The 12842-nt window shown below is 53.2% G+C and overlaps 1 pseudogene; it reads left to right on the top strand.

The window, feature by feature from the left end:
• The first annotated feature begins 8552 nt into the window (after window positions 1-8552).
• On the top strand, window positions 8553-10793 carry LOC116738228 (annotated as a pseudogene).
• Window positions 10794-12842: the final 2049 nt, after the last annotated feature.

Raw genomic sequence — 12842 nt, 5'->3', positions numbered from 1 at the left:
GGCTCCTGCCAGGCCCCAGGCGCAGCCCCTCCGCCCCACCCTCGGGCGGTCACTTCCAGGAACCCGGAGTCCGGCTGTGCCAGCGCAGCGGTCGGGCGCGCGGAGGTTCCCAGAAATCGCGCGCGCTCTGGAGTGGGGACCGGGCCGCCCGGGCATCGCTGCTTTCCTCCCATCAGTCGCCCGGGCGGCCCTCCCGTCGCCGCCCGCTCCCCCGCCCCGGCCCCGGGCCCCCATGCGGGCTCCCCGCTCGCTGCAAGCTCTCCCCCTTTGGCGGGACCGCCTCGCTTTCCCTCCTGCCTCAACTTGAGGAACCCCTCTCAAAACAGCTTAAGCCAGCGGCGCCAGGCTGGCGCAGTCGGTAGAGCAATGCGACACTTCTTGGGGTCGTGAGTTTGAGCCCCATGTTGGGTGGCCTTACTTTAAAAAATAAGTTTAAAAAAAAAATATATATATATGTATATATGTATAAACCCAGCTTAAGCCAAAGGATCTTTGCTGGCTCCCGTCAGCGGGAAGTCAGAGGAGGAGCCCCCCTCGCTCAAAGCTGGAAGGACTCCCGCCCCGCCTTTAGCTCTGCGCTTGACGCTCTTCTCTGGGCTCTGCCTTTGGCTCTGTGTGGGAGTGACTGGAAGTCAGTTCTGTCTATGGCTAGGCCCCAAATGGGTGGCCTGCACAGAGCTAAGCCCCAGGGCAGGGCTCTCCCTGCAGTCTGGGGGCCCTGAGTGTCTGATTCCAGTCCTTCCAGGGTGGCTACGCGCGGCCCTTGGCTTTCTAAAACATCTCTATGTGTATCGGGTAAGGGCTCCTTTGCTGAGCGTGTTCACGCTGATCGCTTGACTTGCAAGGACGACCCTGGGCTCACACAGGCTCACACAGGCTGGGCAGTGGTGCCCCCCCCCCCCGGGGCCTTGGAACTCCCCATCAAGGAGGAGAGGTGGGGGTGGGGGGCACAGACACATGCCCCGGCCTCCAGCTCTGGGACCCCCTCCCCCCTCTTACTGTAAGTCAGGGCATCGGCCTGCTTCTCTGACTCCAGGCTGGACCAGGTCCCAGGAGGGCCTGCCAAGATCCTGGGGGGAGGTGCCAAAGTCGGCAGAGATTTGGAGTAACGAGTGGGTAGCAGCATCTTGTCTGGGCTCAGAGGTTTCTGCTAAATAGAGTTAAGTCACCCCTTGCTCTGAGTATTTGCAGCCTCTAGGGGCAAAAAAGCTGTCCAGGAAAAGTGATAGGAACCGTGTCCATCCCTTCGGGCTCAGGCAAATATGGCCCAACTGAGGGCCTGGGCAGAGCCAACAGGGGAAGCTCCAGGGACACTGGTGCAAACAGAAGGGGCGTCGTCGTCAAATACTGCAACAGCCTGAGGCCTGGACGGCCGCTCTCTGGGCCCCTCGGCGTCCCAGCCGTCGACACTAACACGTCAAGACCGTGCTCCCCGCTTGGTGACACTTGGCGGCCGCCTTCCAGTTCCACCAGCTGCAGGATACGGTGGGCCCCAGCTCCGACAGGTGCTGTTAAAGCAGAGTCCCAGAGCTCTCTGGGACTGCTGAACAGGGGCTCTGGAGTCAACAGGACCATATGAAAAACACACAGAGAGTGAAAGAAGTCCATGGGCGGGGTGGGGGGGGGAACCTCCTGCTGCCAAGGGACCCTGCAATCCATCGCCTTTGAACACCCGGCTGGGCTGGGGAAGCCTGCGCCCCTTGGACGCAGCTGCTTCCTTCCCCGCGGCCTACTGGCTGGTAATGGGGCGGGGGGGATGCTCTGAGTCTGGACGCTTCCCTTGCTGGGCCGTGAAGTGGTGACTTCCGACCAACCAAGGCCAGGCTGGAAAGATGACACAGTCTCGTTTGTATGGAGAGGCAGGAAATTTCTTTCTCCAGATATTCTGATAGGCTGCGCCCTGGACTTGTTTGGAAGAAATACTTGGCTAAGTCCTTCGGGCTGAGGGTGGGGTGAGGAGCAGACGGGAGTCCGGGGTCTTCGTGTTCCGCCTTCCCAGGAATCCGGGTGCTGGCCCCAGGGCCTTTGCCTCTGAGCGCTGAGGTGGCTGTGGGCTGTGCCAGACGAGGGGGAGCTGGCACTGACCTGAAGTGCCCTGACAAAGAAGGGGATTGGACCTGGGGGGGGGGGGATGGGGGGGGTAGAGCCGGTGGGGAGCCACTCTGGGAAACCACGGTGGGGCTAGATCCGTCAGCAGGGGGTTTGGGGGCCAGAAACATCTAATGGAGGGAGTAGCATGAGCAATATTGGGCCCAATTACCCTTCTCCCCTTCCTCCACAGTAATAAAAGCAACCATTTTTAACCGGCCACATGCTGCTGGGTGATTCAACTGTGGCCAAGGGGATGAAAGCAGAGACTGCATCCAACATCCGGGATGCGTCCGTCAGGGGAAAGTTGTGTCTTCTTTGTTTTCTTCCTCCTTTCTCCTTCCCGACGCTGGAAACGCAGATGGGGTGTTTCAAGTGCAGGTACCACGTGGGACCTCAAGGTGACCTTGGGGAAGGAGTCCATACATGGTAGCCCTATTGGTTTGGTGGGGCCACCAGAACAAATGATCGCAACCTGGGCGGCTTAAAGCGACGGAAGCATATTCTTTCTCTCGGAAGCGTGTTCTCTCACGGTTCCGGAAGCCAGAAGTCTGAAATCAAGGTGCGGGCGGGGTCGGTTCCTTCTGGAAACTTTCTCCCAGCCTTTGGTGGTTGTGGGCCATCCTCCGCTTGTAGATGCTTCCCTGGCTGCGTCTCATCACGTGGCCTTCCCTCTGCGTCTGTGTCTCTGTGTGTCCTCCTCTCTTCCCATAAGGACGCCGCTGGGTTGAAGGCCTCCCCCTATTCCTGTCTGACTTCCTCCTGGTTACCTGCAAGGATCGTATTTGCAAATAAGGTTACATTCTGAGGTTCTGGGTGGACGTGAACCCTGTGGGGACTCTATTCTGCCCAGTACACAGCACCACAAGGTGGAGGGAGCTTGGGTCCCTGACACTGAGGCACACCAGGCCAGGCTGCTCTAAATGCCTACAGACGTGATGAACAGAGGGAAGCAAACCTCTACTTTATTTAAGCTGCTATCACTTTGATTGTCCAGGGAGATCTGTGGTCTCTTCTAACTCATGCGAATATAGCCCCTCAGAACCCCTCATGCCATCTACACATTTCTCTTGGGGGCATTCATGAGTGGGGCGCTTGAAAGGAAGCTGAGTTCTCTTTATAATTGGGCACAGGGTGAAAACCCGAGACAGCCTGAGGAGCAGAGGCAGCTGACATCCGCCCGGATGATGTGTCTACCGAGAAGCACTTCCTGCGCTGAGCACTCTGATTTGGGAGCACTGAGGAGGGAGACAAGCATCCAGGGGGTAGGTCCAGCGGGTGGCATCTGGGGAGGGGTTGTCCTGGGAGCTGGGAGCATCAGGAGGCTGTCACTGCTCAAGGACCCAGCTCTGTCTCTGCTGCCCACCCCAGTCCACACGGCCCCACGATGTTCCTTGACCTTCTCCATACGTGACCCTGGGGGAGACATAGATTCAAGGCCCTGTCCTGAGAGCCAGTGGGCAGCTGGCGCTGCCCTGCCTGTCTGGTCGCGCAGACCAGCTTGCCTGGACGTGAGCGGGCCCACGCAGCCCATCCACTGCACGCACTCTACCTCGAGCAGGTGCCAGAGCATTGTCCCGGGCCAGCTCTGTACCTGAGCTGGAAGGATGGAACTCTGACCCTGCCTGTCTTGTCTGTCTTGACCCAAGGTCAAGGCATACCTAGAGGTGGTCCAGCAAAGACCCACAGATCCCTATGTCTCTGGTGGCCACAGGACTAGGCTTAGGGCAGCATCTTTGGGGGAGCTTAGCAGGAGGTGGAGGGAAGGGTGGCCCGGCTGACTGCTGGAACGGAGACTCACTTTGACATGATCTGGACTTGGGCTTCCACACACAGTAGGACTGGGCAGGGAGGCACAGAATGAGCTGCGATGAATCATCACCCTGTCCTGTGCCTCCGTCTCCCCCTTGAGCCTTCCCACGAGATCCCTTCCCGGAGGAACTTACCAAAAGGCTGGTAAATAAACTTTTTTGGTTCCAAGAACAGCTGGGGAGGGAGGTGCAAGGGTAGCTCCTTCTCAGCCTTCTCCCTGGAGCGAGCCTGGAAGTGCCGAGGGGGGGCTGGGGTCTGGGGGGGTGGCCCTCCCTCTGGGAAGGCGGGGGTGCTGGCTGACCCACCACTGAATCCAGGGGTACTCTGGAATGGCGGTGCAGTATGGTGGCACTGCCCTGCAGTGTCTAGGCCTTGGTCTGGACCCCCAAGCCCCTCGAGTCTATGCTGTCCAGGCCTTTGGGAGGCCAGGTCTCAGGCCAGGCCAGCTGCGACCACACAACTTCCTGAGCAGGCCTTTTGCCATGTCCACTCACGGCACCAAACCCAGAACACAGGTCTGGGGAAGGAGCCAAGATGGGGACAGGTTTCCTTCCCCCAAACCCCCCCCCCACCATCTTGGCCCCAAGAGCCCTCAGGATTCTGGTCTGTCCTGACTCACATTTTCTAGAACCATCTGTGTCATAGAAATGTGTGTGCGCCTCTGGCAATGTTCTTTACTTGCACTTGGAGGTCTGCCTTGCTCTGGATTCTCTAATCGGGGCTCCTGGGGCCGGAACCACAGTGGAGCCCAAGCTCCGGGTGAAGCCCTGTCCTGGGAGGCTGCCTGGCCCCCGGCCCTCCATAGCCCCCACTCCCTCCCTCCGGGAAGCTGTGAGAGCCGCAGGCGCCATTCATTTTCTCTGCCTGCTCAGCCTTCACATGTCCTTTTAGGGTAGAGCCTGCCGACGACGCAGCCAGCGGAGGCCAGGCTGCTGGGAGGAACGGACGGGCAGGCCTCAGAGGGGCTCCCCACTGAGGATGCCTAGCTGCCCTGGGTGGTGAGTCTCCAACTTCCCAGACGTCCTTGTTAGCCTCAAGTTTTGTAACATCCTCCTTCCTATCCTAAAATGAAATTCCCAGGTAATTTTTTTTTTAATTTTTTTTTTTAACGTTTATTTATTTTTGAGACAAGAGAGACAGAGCATGAACGGGGGAGGAGCAGAGAGAGAGGGAGACACAGAATCGGAAGCAGGCTCCAGGCTCTGGGCCATCAGCCTCGAGCCTGACGCGGGGCTCGAACTCATGGACCGTGAGAGCGTGACCTGAGCTGAAGTCGGACACTCAACCGACTGAGCCACCCAGGCGCCCCGAAATTCCCGGGTAATTTAACCTGTCTGGCCACATGACTTTAAAATAATCATTATAATGCCCTAACTGCAATAAAAAGAAGAAATCAAAGGAAAGCGATTTGTAAAAACCAAACCTATTTCCGCATGTAAGCACTTGGGCCGGTTACACCAGTCTGATGCGTGTGGCCTTCAGGCAGCCAGCGCCCTGCGGCTGGTGCACGTGTGCCGTGGTAGCAACTTGGGTCCCCGGTGCTGTGGCCATTTTCGACGCGAGTTTTCAACATGATGAGCGGCTCTCGGTAAAGGTCTGAAGCGAACCAAGACCAGTGTCACCGCAGCCACGCTCTTCAATAGTCCGGTGTGGCAGGCTCCCCCCAGGCGTGCCGCTTGGGTTCCCCAAACATCGTGGAAATGCCCCCAGTCACCCCAAAATGCCCCCACCAATGTGTGAAATGCCTCCCTCCTCGGGGCAGCTGTGCCCCTTGTCTGAAAACCACTGCTTCGGGCCCTGGGAGTGGTGGGCATAGGAACGTGAATTGACCAAGTCCAGCTAAAGACATGGCCGTGGCAAGAGCAAGTCGCCTCTGGAAGTACTCTTTTGGTATCAGATGCCCCCAATTCAACTCCAAGCGGCTTGCGTTTTGCTTAAGCGCATCATTTTGCTGCTCACGGCGTCTCAAAGTCTGGAAGTCGAGGCACAGAGCTGCCTCTTGGCTCGGCGTCCTCTGGGTTGGCATCACATCCAGGCCACATCGGAAACGGAAGAGAGGGTGGTTCCCGGTAGCCGGAACAGGTGTCCCGGGGTGGGGGCTGATCGGCCGGGGTCGGCCTGGCGGGAGTCGTTGGTTCCTCGCTGGCGCAATACCCATGGCCTGTGGCTGGAGGGTGCCGACCGACCGGTGCCTGAGCGGAGCCGGCAAGCGGCCCGTTCCTCGGGGAGAAACGAAGATACAGATGCCAGTTAGCAGAGGGAACGGAAGTGGTGGCTGGACTGCAAAGGTTATAGAAGTTCTCTGGAGAAAGGGCGATACGTGAGTGAATGAGCTTCCTGGGTCCTCTCCAAAGTGGTACAGAAGTAGGGGCTGAACCCAGTCGTTGATGGATCTGACCTCCGCAGTTTGGTTTGTTCCCGCTGGCTTCCGCTCAGACGCAGCGCTCTTCCATATTCCTTCTTTGTGGCGGCTCCACCACCACAGCCTGGCTGCGTTGAAGCAGAGGCTTGGGAATACGAAGGGACCCAGCACGGGTTACCTGTCCCCATTCGGGCCTAGCTCAGGGCCCTTGAAGACTCCAGGCACTAAAAAGATTATGGTGCTTCCACTTAACGCCCTTCCTTGCTCCCATTAAAAATAAACACATTTCTTTTCTTAAATTTTTTAATGTTTATTTATTATTGAGAGACAGAGCGAGACAGAGCACGAGCAGGGAGGGGCAGAGGAGGAGACACAGAATCCGAAGCGGGCTCCGGGCTCCGAGCTGCCGGCACAGGGCCCGACGCGGGGCTCGAACCCACCAACTGCGAGATCGTGACCTGAGCCGGAGTCGGACGCCCAACCGACTGAGCCACCCAGGCGCCCCAAAATAAAACATTTCTAAGGCACAAAATAAATGTAAGGAAGTCTAGCAACTTGTTAATTTTTTTCCCATCAAGACCGTTTCGACTACAAATATATGTTGATCAAATTATTTTCAGAAGAATGGAATTATTTCGTCCTGGGCCCCTGCGATGCCGGCTCCAGCATGCGTGTGGCCTGCTGATGGCCGATCTGGTGCTGCCGTCCTCCCCCGCCCCTGAGCGTGACCCTCTTGCCTTCCCCTGGCTGCTGGCGGAGGTGTGACCGCGCTGACTGCTCACGGTTCCCCTTAGAGCACTCGAGAGAGGGGAGGCTGTGTTCAGGCCACTGTGGGGCCGGCCCGAGGCCTGGCGTCTACTCCCGGGCGCCGTCGGGTAATGCCGCGTCACGACGAGCCGCAGTCTCAGGCTGGGGCCACAGCGGGGCACCTTCCAGGGAAAGTGGGCATCGTGGCCTCTGGGCTCCTCAGCATGCCCATCACAGGGCTCTAGGAAAGACGGCAAAGAGGCATCTCGTAAAGTGGGGTGCTGCCAGAGTTAGACAAATCCCAAGTCCTTTTTGATGGCGAGTCGCAATCGCAGGGGCGTGTCTAGGAGAGCCTGGAGACGGAGGCCAGTGGGCCTGGGCCGCGTATCGCTTGTACCACAAAGACTCCTCCAAGGGACCGCTGCAGGACGGCACTCCCACTCCTGCCGCTTGGCCGTCAGTTTGGTTTCTGAGGACCTTTCCTTTGGGGAGGACATCCTGTCTCCAGGCGCGCTCACACTGTCTCAGTCGTGAGGTCCTGCATTACCCCCGGAGACACCCCTCTCCTCGGGTGGGCCTTTGCTGAAGGCCACGCTGTTGGAGGGCTCCCCGCTCTCCCCAGATCCACACCCCATCGAGGTGGCAAGGGGACACTGGTCTTGTGGAGGCGGTTTTGTATAGGACGGTGTTTCTCGGCGTGGCCTCGGGTCCATCTGCGTCACGATCATCTGAGCGGGAGCTAAACTTGCTGGATTTCCGAGTTGGACTCCAGATACGCTGAGTCACTGCCATAGTGACTAAAATATACGCAAAAGCAAAAGCAATAAAAAAAGATTTTGTAGTCACACAGATCTGGCCCTGAGCTCCCATCTCACAACTTATGACGCGCCCTTACCCTCTCTGAGCCCCATTTCCTGGGGCAGAACTATTTACCTCACGATAGAATTGGGAGGATTAAAAATGTCAATGCGAGGGGCACCTGGGTGGCTCAGTGTCTGACTCCTGATGTTCAGGTCATGATCTCATGGTTTGTGAGATCAAGCCCCAAGTCGGGGTCTGCACCGACAGCACAGAGCTCGCTTGGGATTCTCTCTCTCTCCTTCTCTCTCTGCTCCTTTCTCACTCCTGCATGCTCTCTCTCAAAATAAATAAGCACACACGGGAGCAAAATACAGGCTTGTCGCTATCTGTCCCTCCATCTGTCTGTCCATCCGCTTCTCTATGTAATACTTAGTGTCTGCAGTGAACCAGGAACCGCTCTAGGCGCCAAGAATACGGCAAAACCATCTCAAACAAGCTCCTTGTCCTCATGAAGTTTATATGCTAATCATGTGTAAGTCAGAATCACCAGACTCCCCAAGCTAACGCAATTATTTAATCTGAAACCAGTAGGCTTTATTTATCAAACATTGTGACAGGGACTTTGGGGGATACTTTGATGCTTGCCCTTCAGGAGCTTATTTATGGACTGGCTTGTTAACAGACATCCTACACAGGAAACCATGGAAGAACAATGAATCGCCTTGCTAACCGTGTGTCGTACATGCCCGAGAGGGGCTTGGAGGAGAGACTGATTCCTGGGGCTGGCAGTGAGGTAAGTGAATAGCCCTTCCTCTCACCCTGAAGGCTTCTAATCTAAGAACAAAGAAAGGAATTTGCTTAGGGACCCGTCACCTCCCCCCCCCCCCGTCCCCCTTATTTTGGACAGGCTAGTTTATACCCCTCATAAGCGAAAGCCTTTGATGCTTGTGAACCTCTTAATCTTTAGAACATGAATCAGGGCTTCTGAGAGATCATGGCACAGGAGTCAGAGGCTGCTCACACCAGGTCCTGGGAATATGACTTAATGGGAGACTCTTTCTGTCTCTTCAACTCTTTGCCAAGTCCCAGCTGTATGTAATGCCTGAGATCTTGGAAAGTAATTATCTCCCGGATGCAAATAAATAACCCACTGATTTGGAAAACACTGAGTGCATGCACTAAAGGAGCTGCCCAGACCCCAGCAAACAGATGGGAAATGCCCATCAATAGTGGGCTGTGTTGTAGAGGCTCCGGGGATTAGAAAAATACTACTTTTGGAAGACCCACAGATGGCCAACAGACACACGAAAAGATGCTCAACATCACTGATCACCGAGGAAATAACAAATCAAAACTACAGTGAGCTATCACCTCCCACGTGTCAGAATGGCTAAAATCAACGCAAGAAACAACAGGTGTTGGCAAGGATGTGAAAGGGGAACCCTCGTGCACTGGTGGGAGTGCGAACTGTTGCAGCCACTCCAGAGAAATAGTATGGAGTTTCCCAAAAAGTTAAAAATAGAACTACCCTACAATGCAGCAAATGCACTACTATTCAACCAAAGGATACAGAAATACTGATTCAAAGGGATATATGCACGCTGATGTTTAGGGCAGCGTTATCTACCATAGCCAAATTATGGAAACAGCCCAAGTGTTCACTGACTGATGAACGATGTAAGATAGACACACACACACACACACACACACACACACACACACACATTATATATATGTATATATATAATGGAATATCACAGCCATGAAAAAGAATGAAATCTTGCCATTTGCGATGATGTAGATGAGACTAGAGAGTATTATGCTAAGTGAAATAAGTCCGTCAGAGAAAGATACCATCAAATACCATGATTTCACTCATATGTAGAATTTCAGAAACAAAACAAACAAGCAAAGGGAGAAAAGAGAGGGGCAGACCAAGAAACAGACTCTTAACTATAGAAAACAAACTGATGGTTACCAGAGGGGAGGTGGGTGGGGGAATGGGGATTAGGAGGGCACTTGTGATCATCACCGGATGTTGTAGGGAAGTGTTGAATCACTACATTGTACACCTGAAACTAATATTACACTGTATGTTAACTGGAATTTAAATAAAAACTTAAAAAAAGAGAGAACAATGAAATAAAACACTGCTTTTGTTGACAACCCCTTTTTAGAAAGGTGTCCTGGCTTAGGAGTGTGGCGGACACAAACTAGGAGCAGAGTCTGGACATAGGATAAGCAAAGAAGTAGCTATTTGCCATTTGTCTGTTGCCCCTTTGGATCAAACAAGGCCAGAAAATTAACAGGCCAGAGACCGACCAGCTTAATGGAAAGATGAACTGGAGACACAACTGTACAAATGGCTCTTGATGTTGAACAGGTCCCGTCACCGTTATGAGTGTCCTCATGTGTCAAATGAAGGGTGAGACCATACCGTTATTCAGCTAAAATTTAGTTAAGGCCTACTTAAGTACTAGGCTCTTTAATAAAGAAGATCTTGCTCTTTGAGGAAAACACGCTCGGAGCCACAGCGGAGCTTTGGAGGCCCGGCTCCTGCTCCTGTCTCACCGCTGTTCGCTGTCGCCGAGGAACAAGTCGGTCAGGAAGCCGCGCGGCAGCCGTGGCTTTTAAAGCCACCGGGAAGACACCTGTGGAACCGGAGGTGGCGATTCAGCAAATTAGAATTACTCTAACAGGCCGCAACGTACAATCTTTGGAGAAGGTATGTGCTGACCTGATCAGAGGCGCCAAGGAAAAGAATCTCAAAGTGAAAGGACCAGTTCAGATGCCTGCCAAGACTCTGAGAATCACTACAAGAAAAACTCCTTGAGGTGAAGGTTCTAAGACTTGGGATCGTTTTCAGATGAGGATCCATTAGCGAGTCATTGATTTGCACCGTCCTTCTGAGATTGTTAAACAGATTACTTGCATCAGTATTGAGCCAGGAGTTGACGTTGAGGTTACCACTGCAGATGCTTAAGTCAGCCTTTTAAATAAATTGATTATCAGTTTTAAAAAAAAAAAGATCTCAAGGTAAATGCGTCTATATCCTAGGGGGTCGTGAGGAATGAGTATATGAACACATGTGATTCCCAGTAGTGTCGGGCACATACTAAGGATGTAATAATTAGCCATTATCATTTAATCCTTGTAACAACCTTGAGGTGAACATTATTTCTTTTGTACAAATGAGAAAACCACCAAGGGACAAGATCAGGATATGAACCAGTCTGAGGCCAGAGTCCACGATTTTCCCATTACGTAGTTTGGCTTGGAAGGGCCCCTGTGGCTTTTAATCGTAAAAAAGGAAAGGGTAGAAAAGGAATTTGAACTTTAGAAACAATCAAGCTAACCACCTTCTAAGGAATTTTTCGTGGAAAGTGGAAGTGTTGTCTCATTAATAATGAAGATAAGGAGGTTGGGGAGGGGTATGGGACAAAGCCACAAAAGCTTCTTTGCCCAAGCTCATTTCTTCTCATCTCATGCCAATTATAGATTTCAGAGACATGATCTTCCCTACACACACAAAGAAAAGCCTGGGTTCTCCAAGAACAAAACTGAAAAACAGTCCTTAGCAGGAATGTTTAATCACGACAGGAATGAGAAAAGACTTTTATAGATCCCTGGAGAAGGCAGCTCCAAGACAGACAAATTAATCACCTCTTACGTGCTCGTGGACTCCGTCCCAATCCTTCTGTTAGTGCTTAGCTGTGGCTCTCAGTTCTCGATACAGGTAGTCAATGACTAGGTGATCATGCTCTATGTGCTAAGGTTATAAATGTAAGCAAGACAAATGAGGGGGAGGGGTGCCTGGTGGGTCGCTCAGTCTGCTGAGTGTCTGACTTCAGCTCGGGTGATGATCTCACGGTTTGTGAGTTCACGCCCCACATCGGGCTCCACTGCTGTCAGTGCAGAGCCCGCTTCAGATCCTCTGTCCCCCTCTCTCTCAAAAATAAATAAACATTAAAAAACAAAAACAAAAACAAAGACAAATGAGGGGGAAAATAGGTAACTTAGGCAATGAATGACGGTAGTAAGGACAATAGGGGGTGATACTGGGTGCTGGGGAAGCAGAAGGACCTAGTCCAGCTCTGGGGGTGGGGGAGGGGAGGTGGAATTGGTGTGGGTTTCTTGAAGTAAGTCTCTATAAATTGAAACCTAAAGAACTAACTAGTAGATTCACCAGACCTAGAGGGACAGGGTGGGAGTGAAGAAGAGAAGGGTATTTCAGGAACAGGGAATGGTATGTGCAAAGGCCAGGAGGTGACACAAAGCTTGGATCTTTGGAGGAAGTGTAAGTGGTTCTGGGCGTGAGGTGGGAGAAGTCAAGAGAGAAGCTGGAGAGCTGAGCAGCAGCTAAAGTCTTGTGTAGCTTTGAACACTTACTAAAGAATTTGGGCATTATTCAACAAAGAACCACTGAGAAACTTGAAGCAGATTACTATGATTTGCATTGTAGAAAGCTCAGTTTGGAGAATGGATTAGAGTGGGCTAAGTCTAGAGGCTGATAGACAGTTAAGTGCTTGAACCAGGGGTAGTGACCAGTGGGGGAAGGAGGGTGGATGAACTGAAGAGATAATTGAGGCTAAACATTGAGTCAAGGGGGAAGCGTGGGTTTTTGGTGCGAGCTGCCAGATGGAGGGGTTGTCATTAGCTCCAAAAAGTTAGAGGAGACTGGAAGTGTCTTGGATACACTGTATTAAGTGCCCGAGAGGCAGCCCGAATGGGGATCCAGTGAGTGGCTGGATGTGTGTGCCAAGAGCTCAGATGAAGAGGGTGGGAGAGATGTGGACTGGAGAATCATCTGCACAAAGACGGTGGATGAAGGTGTGGGATGGATGGGCTTGCTTGGAGAGTGGACCAAGAAGGTCAAAGACCCAATTCTGAGGAAGGCTAGAGCTCAAAAGCAGTCAGAGGGAGTGGGACCTGCCAAGGTGCCCAAGAATCCTTGCACAAAGAAATGCTCAAATTAAGTATTTTTTGAATTTGTTAAACGAACAGGTTGGTCAGAGGAGGAAAAGACTTGCTA

This window comes from Lynx canadensis, chromosome C1 (assembly GCF_007474595.2).
Source record: "Lynx canadensis isolate LIC74 chromosome C1, mLynCan4.pri.v2, whole genome shotgun sequence".
NCBI lineage: Eukaryota > Metazoa > Chordata > Mammalia > Carnivora > Felidae > Lynx > Lynx canadensis.
Note: the sequence above shows the minus strand (reverse complement) of the source record. Positions and strands in the feature narration are given on the sequence as shown.